Raw genomic sequence first — 19339 nt, forward strand, 5'->3', positions numbered from 1 at the left:
ATAAATTTGAAAAATACAAAAATAGTACCTTATTTTTGTACTTTATATAATTTCGAAAATTACAAAAAATAGTTACTAATGTCTTGCAGCCATTTTAATCTTTTGAAAATACAAAATTAGTACTTTGTATTTTTTTTATCTTATCTTCATATAATTTCGAAAATTACAAAAAAATGGTTTCGTTAACGTTTTATAGTCATTTTAATCTTTAGAAAACACAAAAAAAAAACAATACTTTATATTTTATCTTTATATAAAAACGAAAATCACAAAAATAGATTTATTAATGTTTTGTAGCTATTTTAATCTTGAAAAAATATTAAAAAATAGTTTTGTTTTAAATGTCAGTCTTATTTTGGTAGTTATTTTACTTACATAGGATTAATTGAACAACGTCGTGTTCTTATTCTCGGGTCCGGGCAAAAGAATAATATTTGGGTTCAAACTACCCGTTTTTAGGCCTAATTTTCGGACCTAACCCATAATAATCCAAACCCACCACACCTTACACCAACTCCAAGATAATGGGGAACATCTTTTGAAAAAGGAGGAGGAATACACGGACATCTTTTGAAAAGTGGGGAAAAGGAACGGAGGAGGGGAGTTTGAAAAAAGGAAAAGGTTGGATTGAAAAATGAAAAGGAAAATTGGAAAGGGACGGGTGGATTTAAAAAGGAAAAAGTTGGAAAGGAAAAAGGGGGTCTGGAAAAAGAAAAGAAGGGAAAAGAGATTGAAAAAAAAAAGAAGAAAAAATTAGAAGAAGGGGGTCACCTTCTTCTTCATAAGGAAAAACGAAAAAAAAACGGAAAGGAGAGAAAAAAGGTTTTGGACTTCATCTTATTCTTCCTAAAAAAAACTGAAAAGAAAAAAAACTCCCACTCTCTCACATTAAAACGACCCCTTCTGCTTCATCTTCTCGAATCAATCTGCTGCGTCGAAAAAAAAAAACCCAGCAACAGCCAACATCTCGGGTCGTTGACAGTCTTGGTCCGAGCTTCCTATTTCCGTCGAGGTTTCCATTTCGGTCCAGTGATTACTGTCGTTTTTGTGTGTGAAGATTCAATGTAAGACCCACTTTCTTTATTTTGGATTTGTTCTGCTTATATGTTTCTGTCTATGTATTTTGCTTCTTCGGTAACTTGTGTGAAGATTAATGTTTTCCTTGATTATTTGTTTTGATTTAGACACTAATCCATTAAAAGTGTGAATCCAGCGAAAGAGAAAAACAATCCAACAAATATGGAAATAGGTATCATAATATAGTAACTGTGTTCGGTTATATGTTGAAATTGATTTCGACCGATTTTCATATCCTTTTATTAAGTTTATTTCAAATGGATCTCTATTCTATTTAATCACAGAAGAAACGAAACTAAGAAAAGTTTTACTGTTCGGTCATGGTTGTTGCCAGTTATATGCCCATGTGATTATTTTACTTGTTGTTCTCTTTTTAAAAGTGAATAAAGCCATGATTATCCTTTAATTGGAAAAAACTCCATACGTACCTTCGCGGGGGCGGAAAAAGGAGGTGTGACAAGAATTACTTCGAATTTAAATCAGCTTTAGGATTTAGGCCTCATGACCGCCCCTCTTTCTTCTCCTATATATAAAAATTCTTTTCGTTGTTTTTGGGACACATTTTTATCATAATATTAGGGGGTCATTGTCACACCTCCTTTTTACGGGGAAAGTAATTTTTTCACACATTATTGAAATGAGATTAATTTAATTAATTTAAGAGTCGTCATTTAGAATAATTATTATGGTGTCACAAGTCACCGGTTTATTTTAAAATCTTAATTCAAGGAAATTGACTCTATTTAAGTCTGCAAAACACGGAAGACTAGGTAAGGAACTCTATTAACTCGGGAGAAGGTTCACAGACACTCCTAAGTTTCGTGATTTTAGCACGATCACTTTGCAAAGTATACTAGGCTTAATTATCCGATTATTACACATTTTAAACCTATATGCATTTTTACCTTTTACCGCTTTTAATTACTTGATTGTTAAATTATGGAATTAATCTTTGAAACGACTCACGTATATGTGTATCGGTTTTGTTTATTGTGTTAAAATCTTATCACGCATATGTGTACATAATTCATAACAATTAATTATTATTAAGATTGTTTCGCCTAAAATTGCGCGAACACATACCTTGATTTTAATTTGAAAGTTATAATTATGTCACACGAACGTATACATGATCACGATAATTCGATTAATGCGCACATACTAACGTATTCATGACTTATTTCTTTCCTAATTTTGAGATTGTTTTTTTTTTTTGGAACTCCAGGAAAACCCGCAGCCGCTACAGCCTCTGCCACAGCCTCTGCCCTTCGGGTGAGCGCTCTGTGGTGAGCACTCTGTGCGCACTGGGTAAACCCCTACTGTATAATAGCCTGCAAACCATACATGGGATGTAAACCGCACTAGGCAAGCCCCGTGCGACAGGCTTAGACCCAGAAGGCATTGAGGGGGATCGACCCGCGTCGCCCGTGTGGACAACTCCCTCCAAACCCAACTGGGCCGTCCCTTCGGGACAGTTTTGAGATTGTTGTGAGGCATGATTATGGAAATTATTGGGGAAGGGATATAGATTAATCACTAAAACCATTTACGCGACCAAACACATTGCATGATCGTTACAGAATAGTATCTAGTTTGGGGCATGGATAATGATTTTGGAGCTAATAGATATCTTAACCCATTGATGAACAAGATCCCGTTTCCTCTTAATAAACCATCACACATTCAGTCTTATTGCGAAACTAGTTGATTCAGTAGTTCTAAATATAGATAGAAGAATTTGTTAACGTCACTCCTTGGCTCAAAAGAATGCCAATAAACATGGATGTCTTTTCTTAACTATATATTTCAGATGCCTAAAATTAAATATATCTTAGAGGCAATAGCATAAACACCACAAGAAAAATTCAAAATAACAAATTCATTTCACTCGAACCTTAAAGACGTCACTGTAAGAAGACAACCTCCATTTTAAATGGCTATTTCCAGCTTTATTCCAAATAAGAAGTGTATAACTCAAGGAATCAAAAATTACTATGAAACTTATTCACATTAGAGCAGATCGAACCCAATCGAAAACAAACCGGAACTGAAGCTAACGACCGGAACTCGGACGACCTCGAACTTGACGGCAATCGGACCTTCAAAAAATGAGTTTAATTGCCTCGGTTTTTTCAGGCGATTTTGTGATGATACTAACCGATTTTAGTGGTGGTTTCTCATCTGAATTTCATGACTATTTATGGAAGAAGAAAGGGTTGTTTTTAACGGGAAAAACTAGTGATTTTTTTTTTTTTGCTTGAAATTTTCATGTAACAAAAGTCTCTCCCCCTTCGTCATTTTTTTCCCTCCCTTTTCAGATGCAAGTGTGTGCTATTTGTATAAATCCTAGAGTGCCTACCGTATGTGTGTATGATCATGGGATTGAGGGGATATAGGGGTTGGGACGTGAGGAGTGGGACATGAGGACTGTTAGGCAACGCCTTCCTGATGTTCTTTGGAAGGGCAACGTAAGGCTAAACAACCAATTTCAGTGCGGTTGCTGTCCGCCAATGAGGTCCCCTTCGCACGCTAGACTAGATTGTCAGTGCCGTGTGGGAAAACCAATGTCACGAGCAATTGCGGAAGCTGAGAGAAAATTGGGTTTTGAATGATGATGATGATTTTATTGATGACTGAAATGCTGATTACAAAGATGCGGTGTCGAGGAGGAGAGACACCAGAAAAATGCTTGCTTGAAAATGTTTGATTGTTTGGTCCCCCTTAATAATGCTTAAAAAAAATAAACCAACATTACATGACTAGTCCTAATAAAGCTGTAGAAGCACACTGAATGAAAATGATGTAAACTAGCCTATAATTACAATGAAAAGGGCTTAGTTTATTACAAGGTAGAACTAAGTCCGATGACAGCAACTTTGTCTTGCAGGTCAGGGTCTGCGCGCGCGTTACTGTGGGCGCGCGCGACACTTGCTGTGTTGGCCTGAGGCTGGGCGCTGGTGTTTGGCATCAGGGTCTGTGCGCGAGGCACTGCTGGAATGGGCCTGCAGCTGGGCGCTGGCGAGGCATCAGGATCTGCGCACGCGACATTTTCAGGGCACGCGACGCTGTTGTCATTGGCCAGCCCTTGGGCGCTGGCGAGAGGCATCGGTGGGGCGACAGAGGCGCATGCGCGCTTGTCACTTGGCGCAGCCAAGACCACGGGGCCGACCATAGCGCTAGGCATTGTGAGGCTTGCTAGGCCGCCATGGGGCGCGACCAAGGGGTCATGGGGCGTGTCTGGAAAACAGCCCATGACAGAACTTTTGAGGGAGAGGGGGCGTGAAAGGTGGAGTGAGAGATGTAATGGGGATGCGAATTGGGAATGTATATATATACAAAGGAGGGAATGAAAAAGGTGACTTGACACCTCTCTTTGGCCAAGAAACCTATTTATTTTTTTTTCTCCTTCTTTTAGATCTTTGCTCTATTTTAATACAAAGAACTCATTTACTACCCACGGAAGTGAACTAAAGGAAAACAAATGAGGTTTATTGAGAGATTTCAGTTATGGAATATATAAAAATGTAATTAATGCTCAATTATAAGAGGATTTCAGTTATGAAATATAAAAAGGAATAATTAACTAATAAACTTGTAACTGAAAATCACACTGATTATATAGGTTGTCCTTTTGCCCCGATTCTGATCAAACAAAATCAGTTGGTTTAAGATTATTCCAAGCTTTGAAGTATTTTTGCTGATTATAATGGAGAGCCAATGGCGATGTATGCTTCAAGGGCAAGGCTTTTTAAGAAGTGCGAGTGTACAACAAAGAGGCACAGAGAGCTAAATCTGATGATCCTTATTATGGGTGTACATGGACCGGGTTGGTTAAGTTTTTATTAAAACCAAATCAAACCGACTATATCGGTTTGGATTGGTTCGGTTTTGTCGGATTTTTCGGGTTTTCAGATCTTTTTGTTACATGAATATTATTTCAATCTTACTTTGTTAAAATTATAAATAAAGCTTCGATAAGTGAATATAAGTTTAGTAAATATGGAAAAAATTGACAAACATATGATCTATTAAAATTTTCTAATAGAAGAATTATTTTAGTAACACATGATAGTTATTTTCTTAGTCGTATAACAATAATTTTTTGTTAATTTACACTTTCAAATTTAATTCATGAAAGGATCCCAAATATTTCTACATTTTCTAAAATAAATTCACTATAAAGTCTTAAAATATAAATAAAATTTATATATTTATATGTCGGTTTGGTTCGGATTTTTTTTAACTCAATACCAAACTAAGTCAAACCAAACCTGATCGGGGTTTTTAATCGATTTGGTTTGGTTTTTCGGTTTGGTGCGATTTTCCGGTTCGATTTGAATACCCCTAATCCTTATATTCTAACTACAATATTCTTACCAATATTCCTTTCTTTGTTATATATTCCCTATTAAATGATATTTGGAGATAATCTTTTCTACTTTATCTACATGGTGGTGGTCACGATCTTAAATTTCAAGAAGAGGAGAGCTCGGCAAATATATCTTTACACTGCAAAAAGATTTTTAGATATATGGGTTGTAAATTTTAACAATCCTGGCATAATTTTATTTGTCAAATGGTTGGAGGCCTCATCTTTTTGTGATATTTCTTGGAATTATATTCAAGTGTCTGTTATGCAAAATGACTTTGTTTATTGGAATATAAATTATGCGTTTTCCTTTATCTACCAATTATTTGATATATTTTCAGTTTTTACTTATTTATTGCCAAATAAGAGAGGGTAATTAAAAATTGTAATTGTTGTTAGTAAATTATTAGGATCAATCAATTAGAACTTTTGGTTTCTCATTATATAGTATATCTTATCCTCGAAGGTATATAAAAAAGAATTAATACCAGAGAACAAAAAAAGTGACAAGGTTCTGGTCTTTTGATTTTTCAAGCAATCTAGATAACTTAATTATGCACCTTCTTAACCGTTTCCAAGTAATTCTTACTTTAGTTTTGGATTAACTTTTGCTGCTTTTACCATCCTTCAAAGTTTAAATTTGGCTCATTTTACCGACGTTTCTTTTGAGAATAATACTTGGACGTACCGTGGAAGGGAGTGTGTCTTTTTAAAAAAAGTTGTTAATTCTTTGTGTTAAGCAAATTAATTTTTTAAGTAATAAATGGTTGGAACTTATCTATGTCAGATATGAGGAGTCTAAGAATATTACTGCAAAGACGATAATCAAAAAACAATAGAGAATCTATTATATTCTCTCGCTTTCTTAATATAAAGTTGTGCTCACAGATTCTGTTTTGTGCATATATATGAAACCATTTTTTGTTACAACTTATAACTTACATACATGTATGACATCTAGATTTACAGAAATATTATATATATGTATTGAGTCAGTAGGTTCCTCTTGGTGTGTTAAGTGTTAGGATGTTTTTGTTTATGAATGAAAATGTATTGTACGTCTTATTGTTACTCCCTCAAAATCTATGTCGTTACATGATGTGGTTGAAAATTTTATTTTTGTTCTTTCTGTGTAATATTGCTATTATTTGTTTTAAATTTTCCAAAAATGAATAGGTTTGATTAAGGATAGATATAAAATGGTTTAAATAGAACGGAGTGGGAATTAATAACTTCTTCTTCTCCTCCTCCTCCTCCTCCTCCTCCTCCAGAGTAGGAATTAATAACTTCTTCTCCTCCTCCTCCTCTTCTTCCTCCTCTTTCTGCTGCTTCTCCTTTTTCTTCTTCTTCTTTGTCTTTATTTTGTCATTTATTTTTTAGAAATAATGTGTTTATGTGTATTTTTACCTCGATTGTTTGGTATCGATCATATTTCGTATTCTTTGTATTAATATAATATCGTAAAATAATAAAATTATAACAATACAATTAAAACTAAGGTTTAGTTGAACTTTGATTAAATATTATAGAAGCAATTTTCTAATTTTCATTAAGTGTTTTTATAAGTTATATTTTCTCTTTTTCCTTAGATATCGTATTTTGGAAATTCAATAATATTCCAAATAAAGAAGTAGAGAAAAATAATGAAAATGAAGGGTACTGCAAAGATCTTATAGAAATACAAAAACAAATGTGTTTATTACTCTTATTATATCATATAATAGTACAGAAGAATTATTTCTTCTGTTGAATTGTAAAATTTTAATATATGTAATTTCTTTTGCAGATACTTTATTTTTAAAATTTAATTATTTAAAAGTAATAATATCGGTTTGTGGCATGACGTAGAATATCATCAAAATATGGCATACTTAATGAACATCAATAGTTAATGTTCATTCAAGTATATTGCCTTAATTATTATTATTATTTAATTTTTATTTTCATTGATAAAAGAAGATTTAGCGATGCAATTTAAACCTTCAAATTAGCTCGATGAAGTTCTTGCAAAGGAGCTAAGTATACGCTTCCGTGTGTATAAAAAAATAGAGAAAGAGAATCCTGAGCGAGTCTTAAAGATTGTAGAAAGAAGCAATCAATCTTGAAAATATAATTAGAGCACAATTATGGTTTATGATTGAAGAATACAAAGAAGGTAAAATTTAACAAAGAGTAAAGGTTTTTTTAAAATATAAAAATTTTAACAATAAATTTTCATTCATATTTTATCTTTGTAAGACCGCGCGAAGCGCGAGTAAATTAACTAGTGTTACTATATTTTTGGCTTTTTTGTGTGATTGAGTTAAGTAAAAGTCATGGGGTGTGTGACTATCTTTAAAGATAAACTACCAAAAATTTTGGGAAAAGTTATGAGAATTTAATTATATTTTTTTTTTGTATGTTTTCTTTTAGAAGTAAAATTCAATTAAAATTAAGACGAGAATATTAACCAACTAACCTTAGACTCTCCCCCCCTTTCTCTCTCTATATATACATACTTGTGAACTTTTCTCTTCTCTTGTAAACAGAAATAAAACTTATACTCTATTAATGTGAATATTTTTGTAGTTTTTAATATATATATTTTTAAAACAAAACCTGTTAAAAGTAGGATAAAAGTTTAAAATATCAAGATGAGACCTAAAACAAATATTTATACTAAAAATAGTATAAAATTCGGGTGTGGTAAAAAATTAGTTGTTCACAATTATGTGTTAGATGTATAAAAATAGTACTGAATATAATGTATTAGTAATGCTGAAATTAGTAATATTGGGATTAATTATGTTGAATTATTATGGATTGTTCCGTTTTGTGTATTAAAGATTTTGGAAGGGTAGTCCTGTATATAGACATGCGGTGGAAAGAAATAAATATATCCTTAAAATTATTCCAGTCAAATGGATTAAACCCCTTGATGGCATGCTTAAACTTAATACGGATGGGTGCAACAAAGTTATTCCTGGCCTAGCAGAAGGAGGAGGATGTTTGAGAAATCATAACGGGGATTTGATTATGGCCTTTTACTCGTACTTTGACATATGCACTAACATTTTGCAAAAAGTTCTCCGTACATTATATAGTCGTTACTTTCTAAATGGTAACCTTACGCGAGTCTCCAACACGCGCCACCCTATGGCGCCGTCCAACGGAGACCCACTGGCGCGTATAGATAAGCAAATTAACCCTTCATCTACGGTAAATCCATCTGTCGAAGGAATTTCTGGGAAAATTGATTATGCGACTACAATCACAAAGGCAACACCCAAACAAACAACCAATATCCGCCATGCCAGAGAATCAATTATTGCATGACATACCACACACAACGGAATGTCGGCGGTGATTTTCAAAGCTTCTGACTACTATGGAATTATGGCTGACGAATGTAGACTGACCATCGTTGGCAAATTTCTTAAGCCAAGGCCCCAAATTGATAAAATTAGGTCTACTTTCAGAGAACTTTTTCCAGTGAAGGGATCAGCTAAAATCGGCGTCTATGACAACTATAATGTGTTTTTGGACTTTACTAATGAAGATGATTTCAATTCTGTTTGGTTCATGAGGGTTGTTGAAGTGAATGGAATGCAGACGTGGCTTCAAAAATCGACGCCGGATTTCAAGCCGGATGAAGATATTCCCATTGTTCTGGTATGAGTTCTGCTCCCAGGTCTTCCTTTTAATATGCACACATGGCATTATGTAAAGCAAATATGTAGTGCAATTGGCACACCGTTAGCGATGGATGTTGCCACTTATGGTCGAACTAGACCAAGTATGCTTGAAGTTAGAGGCGAAATCGATCTCCTTAAACCTCAAATAGAAAGTGTTTATGTGGGATCACAAGATGAGGATTCTCCACTGAAAGGCTTTACTCAGAAAATAGAATATGAGAGTGTTCCAAAGTATTTTAAACATTGTAGAAATCTTGGCCACAACATGATGAATTGCAGGATTCTAGAAAGGAAAAAGGCTAGTGAAACGATAGAAACTGAGACAACTCTTAAAGAAACAAACTTCATTCAAGAAGGAGAAGAAAGCAGTAAGGAAAAGCAGCACGAGGATAGCAAATTTATTGATAACAAAGGAGGGACAGAGGATGTACAACACAAGAAGGAGAAGATGAACAAAAGAACTACGACCACTGGAAATATTGAGCAGACCATACTGACAAGAGTCAAAGAAAAAAAAATCAGAAAAAGAAGAAGATGCCAAGAAAGAAAAGTAAGATTAGCTTCAAGCCTTCTCTTAATCACATTAAGAGAAAAGGAAAAAAGGTCACTGCTACTACACAAGCTCAGCAAATTTTGCTTGAAGAAAGCTGCCAAGATGAGAGCAAAGGAAACAATAGGAAGGAAACAATGGCTGTTGAACATGTGCAGGAACCGGAAAATAGTTAGAAAAAACAAAAAAAATGAAGTACAACAACACAATCAATAAAATAAGGATAGTGGGGAGAAAATAGAGAACACAATTAAATCATCAATAAATAAGGAGGAAACCACGAACAAGAAGAGGTACAAAATTAATGATATTGATATGTCCACCAGTTTATCCTCGAGCATTAAAAATCAAAAATCTATACACTTGGTTGTTGAGCTTAGAGGTGAACAATCAGTCGACCAGCCACCTAAACCCCCCGATGGTAACAAAGAAAATGCACAATTTCAATATATAGACACTGGATCATCACAGTCCAAGGAAGAAAGGTAAAACCAAAATGAGAACTTTACAAAAATGCAACATGAAGGCGATTTTGACAATGAAGAATATTCAAAGAACAATATAGGCAGAAGCAGAAAAAGAACCAGAGAAAGGAAGAATAAAACAAGAACCTCTCTTTGCTGCAAAGTGGGAGAACAGAAACAGATTACTACCACTCCAATATCCCATGATTAGTACAATATTTTGGAATATTAGGGGGGTAAGATCCAAGAAGGCAATTCATAGACTTAAAAATCTTGCCAACATTAACAAAGTGATGTTCATTGCTATCTTTGAACCTTTTGTGAATATGCTCAAGATTGACGGATACTGGAGATTTCTAGGTTTCATCCATTGCTTGGCCAATTCCAATAGGAAGATCTGGTGCTTTTGGAAACACATAGATCATGAAGCTATTTTGATCAATGATGAGCAACAAATTACTCTCCATTTCAAGGACAACTTGAACATTGATAACTATATTACTACGGTGTACGCTAAATGCACTTCTATGGAAAGAAGAGACTTATGGGATAGTATTGAATGTATGAGCAATTGGATCAATGGTCCGTGGTGCATTGGGGGAGACTTCAATTCCATAATGGACCCTAATGAAAAGTTAGGGGGTAGACCACATAGAGCTCACAGGTTCTTTGATTTCATTAGTACAATGGAAGCTTGTGGCCTTTCTGATCAAGGATTTGTAGGTTCCAGATTTACTTGGTGTAATAACAGAAGACCTAGTAAAAGAATTTGGAAGAGACTTGACAGGATTTTTGTGAATGATCAATGGACCCAAAGGTTTCAAAGCTGCATTGTCAAGCACTTGGTTAGAACAGGTTCAGACCACCGACCTCTTTTGATGAAGTGTTATTCTGATCAAAAGGAGTTTATTAAGTATTTCCTTAATTTTTGGATAGAACAATGCGATGTGAAAATCTTAGCCAACCAATGCAAAGTGTTATTCTGGTCAATGCGATGTGGCAACTTCAATGCAAACTCAAAACTCTGAGCAAAAATCTTAGCCAATGGCCCAGGAATATTATTGGTGATGTGAAAGAACAAGTCAGTATTTGGGAGGCCAAGGTCCAAGCATTAGAAAAACTGGACATTCTCAATAACACAGAGCATGATCGGGAGGAGCTAAACAAGGGCCATGCAGAATATGTTAGATGGATGGGTATGCAAGACTCTCTTCTAAGACAAAAGGCTCGGATTAAATGGTTCAAACATGGGGATTGCAATAGCAAATTCTTTCATAGTGTGCTTAGAGACAGAAAAAAGAGGCTACAAATATACAAAATCAAGAACCACAGAAATAGATGGGTTCAAGGTGAAGATAAAATTGCAAGAGCAGCAATCAAATATTATAACACTTTCTTCAACCTCAACCAACCAACTTTGAATCATGATTTGCTGCAATGTATTCCTCAATTGATTACAGAGGAGGAAAATATTTTTCTTAATAGCATGCCTAATGAAGATGAAGTTAGAGAGGCTATCTTTAGTATGAATCCTGATAGAGCTGCTGGACCAGATGGTTATAATGGAAATTTTTTTCAAACATGCTGGAATATTGTCAACCAGAATGTCGTGGACTTTGTTGCAGAATTCTTCAATAGAAAAGAATTGACTAAATTCTATACTCATACTTCTTTGGCTCTTATACCAAAAGTGCAGAATCCTTCCACCTTCTCTGATCTTAGGCCCATTAGTTTGAGCAATTACACCAACAAGATCATCTCCAAGATTATTTCCAGAAGACTCAATCCTCTGTTAAACAAGTTAGTGTCCAGGAACCAATGTGGCTTTATTTCTGGTAGACTAATCACAGAAAATGTTATGCTTAACCAGGAAATTGTCCATAATATATCCAAGATGAATACTGGGGGAAATATTGTTCTAAAGCTTGATATGGCCAAGGCCTACGATAGAATGTCATGGACATTGCTTGTGGTAGTCTTAAAAAGGTTTGGCTTTTCCGAAGCTTGGATTAATAGTATTTGGAGATTTATCTCCAATGTGTGGTATTATGTTCTTATTAATGTGGTATTCTGTTCTTATTAATGGATCCAGAAACGGATTCTTCTCTTCATCACAAGGCCTGAAACAAGGTGATCTGCTATCCCCTTCACTCTTTATTTTAGCAGTAGAGGTTCTCTCCAGGTTACTCAACAACCTACACAACAACAACAACTTTATTCCTTTCTCCATGAATCAAAGAGGTCCTCAGATTAACTACCTTGCCTATACAAATGATATTGTCATTTTTAACAGTGGAAACAATAGGTCAGTGTAGCTGATAATGAAGCAAATTACCAATTATGAGAGGGCTTCTGGTTAAAGGGTGAACAAACAAAAAAGTTTTTTTCTCACTGACCCTAAAGCTGGTGCTTATAGGATCAATAGGATTAGAGCTTGTACTGGTTTTATGGATAAAACTTTTCCGTTTACATATTTGGGTTGCCCTATCTATGTGGGGAGGAAGAAGATTTGTTATTTTTATGATATGGTCACTAAAGTTATAAATAGACTTAATGGGTGACAAGGTAAGATGCTCACATATGGTGGAAAATTGGTTCTAATCAAAAGTGTGCTTCAGTCTATGCCTACATATACTCTCACTGTTGTTAATCCTCTAAAAACATCTCTTAATCTTCTGGAAAGGCACTTTGCTAGGTTCTTTTGGGTTCTAATGCTGTTAAAGCAAAATATCATTGCAGATCTTGGAAAACCCTTTGCTTCTGTATAGATGAGGGAGGTATTGGGATTAGAGACATGACTGACATCTCTAATACTCTTGCCATTAAAAGATGGTGGAGATTTAGGACCCAGGTCTCTTTGTGGTTGGACTTCCTAAAAGCCAAGTATTGCACTAGATGTCACCCTTCAGCAAAAAAGTGTCATTCTAGTAACTCTCAAGCATGGAAATTCCTTATTAACGCCAGAGATAATGCAGAAGCAAAGATTATTTGGAAAATAAACAATAGAGACACTAGTATGTGGTGGGATAATTAGAGCAAAATGGGTGCTTTGGCTACTCTCTATCCAGATGATGTAACCAACCATAAAGCTAAAGTCAAGGAGTACTTCACAAATAGAAGATGGGACCTTAACAAATTGAGAAGAATCCTTCCAGAATATATGGTGCAGCAGATCAGTAACATTGAGATTGGCCATGAGGATCAACCTGATTATGCCATCTGGAATGCTACTCAAGATGGACAATTCTCCAACACATCTGCATGGAATATGATCAGACACAAAAGAGATAAGAACCATGTTCTATCTCAGGTATGGCACAAAAGTCTTCCCTTTAAGATATCTTTTCTAACTTGGAGATTATTTTTGCGCAGGTTACCTTTCGATGAAATAATTAACAACTTTGGCAACCAGTTATCCTCTATGTGCTTCTACTGCTCAAATCCCATGTGCGAGTTGATCCAATATGTCTTCATTTAAGGACATGCTGCCAACCACATATGGAATTTCTTTGGTGCATCGCTTGGCATTAGGCATCAACACTGGTCTCCAAATATGGTATTGAAAAATTGGAGGGATACAAGGCCTAAGAATTAGGTTCATAAACTACTCCTTCAAATTGTTCCAATTTGTATTTTCTGGGAAATTTGGAGGAGTTGGACAGCTTGTAAATATGGGGAACAAAGAAATTTTGTTACTATAAGAATGGAGGTGCAAATACAATGGACCATTAATGCAGCTCTTTCTATTGCCTTCCCAAAATTAAAAATAACTGGCACTTGGGCTCAACAATGTAAGACCATTGAACATCTCAAACCAGTGGTAGTATGGAGACAGGTATCTTGCCAAAAGCCTGCGGCAGGAAGGTTTAAGGTTAACACAGATGGAAGTTGTCTAGGCAACAACAAGAGTAGGCATCAGAGGAGTTATCAGGAATGAACTAGGTAATTTGGTTATGGAATTTTCAATTCCTATCCAATGCAACAACAACAACCAAGCAGAGGCACAAGCAGCCAAGTATGGGGTAGACTGGTGCTGTCAAAATGGAATACGTGCTTTCGATTTGGAATTAGACTCTCTGATTGTGACAAATATGCTGAAAAATGAAGACACCAACAATCTCAAGCTTAGAAAGATAATCAAAGACATCACCTCGACAGTCAGTAGGGCAGAGGTACACTTTACCCATTGCTTTAGAGAAGCAAATCAAGTGGCGGATTCTTTAGCTAAGTTAGCCTCGTTTAGTGGAAACGATACCTTCAACTACTCTTTTCAACAACTTCCGAAAGAGGTGAAGGGATATTTTCAACATGACAAATGGCAACTTCCTAGTATTAGAAGAAGATACAACAAAAATAATTTCTTTGTAAGTTGAATTCATAGTTAGCTATGGAAGAGTTGTATAGGCTCTCTCTTCCAACTTTTTTTGAAGACGGCAACAGTTATGTTTCTTTTGGTGGTTAAGGTCCATGTCCCCCTCCTTTTTATAATTTTTGCATATGAATAGACATGGTAGGGGTCGAGCCTAACCCCCCAACACCAACGGCACTAGCCTTGGTGATGGCTTAATAAAAAATTAAAAAAAGACATGCACTAACAACATAGCTGAGGCAAAGACAATGTTTATTGGCTTGAATTGGTGTTTGGAAAATGGCTATAAGCAAGTACAAATTGAATCTTTGATAGCTCTAGCGCTCGTCAATGCTATCAACAAGCGAGCAGATGGACCATGGCAACTTACTGGCATATCGGAGAAGATCACAAACCTAAAACAAATTAGCAATTATGCTTTCTCACCCTGTTATAGGGAAGCCAACTGCACAACTAACCTCTTGGCTAACTTGAGCCTTCACATGAAATCTTCTACCTTCTTCATGGAAACTAATTCTTTGCCGAGGAAAGTGAGAGCTACCTTGAAGATTGAAAGAGATCAAATAATCAATTTCAGAAGTTAAAATAACACAGGCTAGCCAGTTTTTGGACTACTAATTGAAAAATAGCCAGTGTTTGTAAAGTCATTGAAAATGACTACTATTTTGCTGCAACACGGAAAGTCCCAGCATAATATACTGGAGATTGGAGCACCTATGTATGAACTTACAACATATTATGCTGGAACTTCAGCACAGAAAAAGTTCCAGCATAATATATTGGAGATTGGAGCACATGTATATGAACTTCCTGCATATTATGTTGGAACTCCAGCACATTATGAAATTCCACATATTATGCTGAAAGTTCACATGTAAAAAATTTGAACTCCAACATATTATGCTGGAATATTTTTCGGATTTTAAACAATGTCTTTGTTCAGATTTTTCTTTTATGGCAAAATTTCGATTATTTTTGAAACTGTGGCTATTTTTCAATTATCAGTTGTAAATATGGTTGTTTCTGATTTTTACCCATTTCAGGATTAGGACAAAAAAGAACATTTTTAACGTGTAGTTTCTATTATTTTTTGCTTCTTTTCCTTTTGGTTTCTGGATACAAACTTCATAGAATAGAGTTTATCCTCATGCTTATTCATATATTAAAAGCCATGGTATGATTAATGACATAGTTTGCTATATATAAGAGTATTAGTATATATAGGTTGAAAAATACTATCAAACAAGGTATTAATAATATCAAAGCTAGTACATTTATTATTTTCCTTAATACATCCTACCAAACAAACCTTAAAAGTTGTTCTTTGCACTTTTGAGTGTTAATCTTCTTGGGATTTATCTTTCAATCTTGCGCGTTTCATACTTAGGGGGTAAAACATTTCTCGTTTTGATATCTTTGGTTTTAAAAGAAGATGATTATAAACTTACTCTTTTATATGTTGTCTTTAGTTACTCTTATAGAGGTCACGTCCTTATTTATCTATTCTTGTTCTAATTTCTTTGTTGTAGGTTAACACTTTAGTAGACGTTTTTTTCTCAACGGGATCTTGACAAGAATTTAGAGCATGAAGTTCTTAAATTTTTTCTTGAATTATGTAAGTTTCAGAGTTGCTTCCATGTGACCAGGAGGTCGCATGTTCGAGGCGTGAAAACAACCTCTTGCAGAAATGCAGGGTAAGACTGCGTACAATAGACCCTTGTAGTCCCCCAAACCCCACACATAGCGGAAGCTTAGCGCACCGGACTGCCCTTTCAGAGTTTCTTAGAGGCTCAAATTCATGTTACCAGTCCATGCTCAGTGTAAGCAGTTATGTTTAACCAAAAAGTGAAATTTCAGTCAAAGCTTTAATTTAGAAGAACTCGGGTTACTGATAATTAAAACTGAATAAACGAAAGTGATTTTGCTAACAATAAGATAGACAGAAGAAAATAAAGTAAACCAGTATATTCAGATGATCTTTCGTGTCCTTACAAATGATCCATTCTTTCCTTTTTATAGCTATCTTAAAGATATATGTTTTGCCTTTGTTATAATTGGGCCATTATAGATAATTAAAGGCACTAAATGCTACGCTACATAATCATTATAATTTAATACAGATTCTATAATGTTTTTAGTATTTACTGCTTATTAAATATTGTATATGTACTCTCTTATGCTGTCAGATTCATTCTCCTTGATTTTTGAGTATAAATAAGTACGAGCGTTGAGTTTTTTGAATAGCTGCTCGTGCCTCTACTTGTACCTTCTGCTCGTATCTATTGCAACTCGTGCCACTTTGCCAATCATCACTCTTTGACCAACCTTCGTGTCATAATACGTCATCTTCCAATCGCTTCAATATGTAAACTCGATTTTCCCAATACTGATAGTCCCCCCACTTACCATTTATTCATCAATTGAATATTTGGGAACTGGATTTTATTAAAGCGAGAATGTTGTCGCTATTAATGCTACCGTAAAATCGACGCTTCATTTGTCACTTCCATTTAATGCTTATCACACGTGGCACCCTTTTATTGGCTCTGCAACTTTGCAGCACTTTTTAGGATTTTTTGACGGCTTCACTAATCACGAAGCGACAGTTCTCATTATGACCTTTCCATTATTGCACCTTTTCCTTTGATAGTTGTTTCCAAGTATAAACATAGTTTTCGTCTTTATCCTTATCACATAAAGTTCTCTGAATATTCAATTCTTGAATTTTTATTTGCTTCCTCCTCGTACTATCATGTCTTCACCAAACTCTAACCCTAGAAGAGTCCCCATAGTTGATAACTTCCCTCTTGCCCCCAACAACAGTAAAAGAGCAGGTAGACTTCGTAATTTATGGTCTTCTTCTGTACGTGGTTCTTCTCTTCCTTCATATAGTTCCAGTCCTTCCTTTAGAACCAGAGGTTCTTTCTCATAAAGATCTTCTTCCAGGGGTAAGGAACCCGCTGAACCTATTCGTGAACCGACAGTAGAAGAAATAGTTCCTGTGGAACTATCTTTCTACAATGATAGGGAGTCCCTTAGGAATCAAGTATCCTCTTTAGATCGTGTTGATATCTATCCAACTTAGATCATAGAGGGTCTGATTTATTTAGTTCGTAAAGACTGTCATTGGAGCCATGACTTCCCTATCATAATTCCCAATGCGAATCAAAGAATCACCTCTTATTTAATTAAATTTTTCTTTGTTTATACATACCCTTTCACATTAGGATTCAAACCTGCTATGATCCTAATATTCTCAAATTTTGTCATTTTTTTTATGTTTGCTTAAGTCAAATTGGCCCTGACGAGATCCTTGAAGATAAAACTGCCATTGAAGTGAGTTGAGAGTTTTTAAATTCTCGCCATGATACCCTCGTTGAAGTTAGCCAGGAGAATTTTAACTTGGAATCTGAGTTAGCCAAGATCAAAGAGACTATTGAGAAGACTCAACAGAACCAAGATTTTTCTTCTCCCGTGGCTGAAGTTTCTGAAAATGTTGAAGATAATACGGGTATCCCCACTCCTTCAAGTCAAGTTGAGCCAGTTGCTGCTGATGACCTTGCTTCAATCCCTTCATCTTCTCAATGAAAAGTTTATGTTGTTTGAATTCCTTTGTTGCTTTTTATTTTTTTGTGGTATGTGATTGTGACCCTTGATCTTTCTAAGGGTTTGTTGAAAACGTTAAGTCCCCAGTCCTTTTATGGGGTACTTTGTATAAACAACTTTTGGTTTATGACTAAGTTCATACTTAGTCTAAACTCTTTAATATTAAGAAGTTCTCACCGCTGTTTGAACTTCTGTTTTGTTTATTCTTGCCTTTATTTTTAAGGACTTACTGAATAACTTGCATTTTTATTCTTCAAAAATGCTTCTGTTAACTTCATAAATACTTGAATTAATCATGAATTTTATAAAAGAGGACCCTTTTATATTCGACACTTAATGAAGAAGATGTCTCAACTTCATAATGATGTTAATATACGATAAAAGAAATAGGAATACATATGTTTTTTGGAATAACTTTGACAAGTTTTTATTTGAACTTTGTCAAGTTTTAAATGACACTTTACATGTATTTGAATTACTTCTATAGCTTTCTCGCAACTGTTTTCCTTATAACAGATTTCAAAAGAGAAAATAAATACAAGGTTTTTACCTATAACCCATTTCAGTACATTGCCTTTACCCTAACTATGATAAGGTTCTTCTTTGGCTTTAGCTCGTGACTTTGCTCTCACTCAATGAGCAAACTTCCCAGGCTTGAACTTTGATTGTTTCCCAATCTTCTTTGCCTACTTTATACACATATATTATATAGTCCCCCAAGTGTTTGAGCGTTGAAGTATGAAGTCTCGAGCACTTAATTGTTCCTCTCATTTGGTCCTTTTCGTGAAAAGGAAAAACACACGGGGCTCGGAGGTGCGATTATAGATGAAGACTGCTTAACCCGTCTGAATTTCTATCAGAATAGTTGTAACTCTAGACCGGAAATTTTAATTTATTCCACGTGTCTTGCAGGTCGTGATTCATCATTTAGTACGAGCTAGCTTTTTTGCCTATCATCTAAAATCGTTAGTAAAATTTTAACAATTCAAAAATAAAATTTTAAAATTGTCACGACCCCAAATACCGGTCGTGATGGCACCTATCACATTACTAGGCAAGCTGGACCAATTATAAAGCACAACCCATTTTTAATTTAAATAAGTCATTTGCTAACACGGTTTAATTACCAATTATCATAATAAGTGTTTAAAACAACAAGATAGATATGCGGAAGTCAACAAGACATAGAAACTACACAGCCCACACTGATCTGGTGTCATAAGTCTAGAG

At 35.1% G+C, this 19339-nt stretch overlaps 1 long non-coding RNA gene across 1 annotated transcript; it reads left to right on the forward strand.

Annotated features, from left to right (window-relative positions):
• The first annotated feature begins 808 nt into the window (after positions 1-808).
• On the forward strand, positions 809-2678 carry LOC142181581 (uncharacterized). The gene is made up of 2 exons (XR_012710238.1): positions 809-1064; positions 2303-2678. It is a non-coding gene; the product is annotated as an uncharacterized LOC142181581 (long non-coding RNA).
• The last annotated feature ends 16661 nt before the right edge of the window (positions 2679-19339 follow it).

The sequence above is a fragment of the Nicotiana tabacum genome, chromosome 6 (genome assembly GCF_000715075.1).
Source record: "Nicotiana tabacum cultivar K326 chromosome 6, ASM71507v2, whole genome shotgun sequence".
NCBI classification, from domain to species: domain Eukaryota; kingdom Viridiplantae; phylum Streptophyta; class Magnoliopsida; order Solanales; family Solanaceae; genus Nicotiana; species Nicotiana tabacum.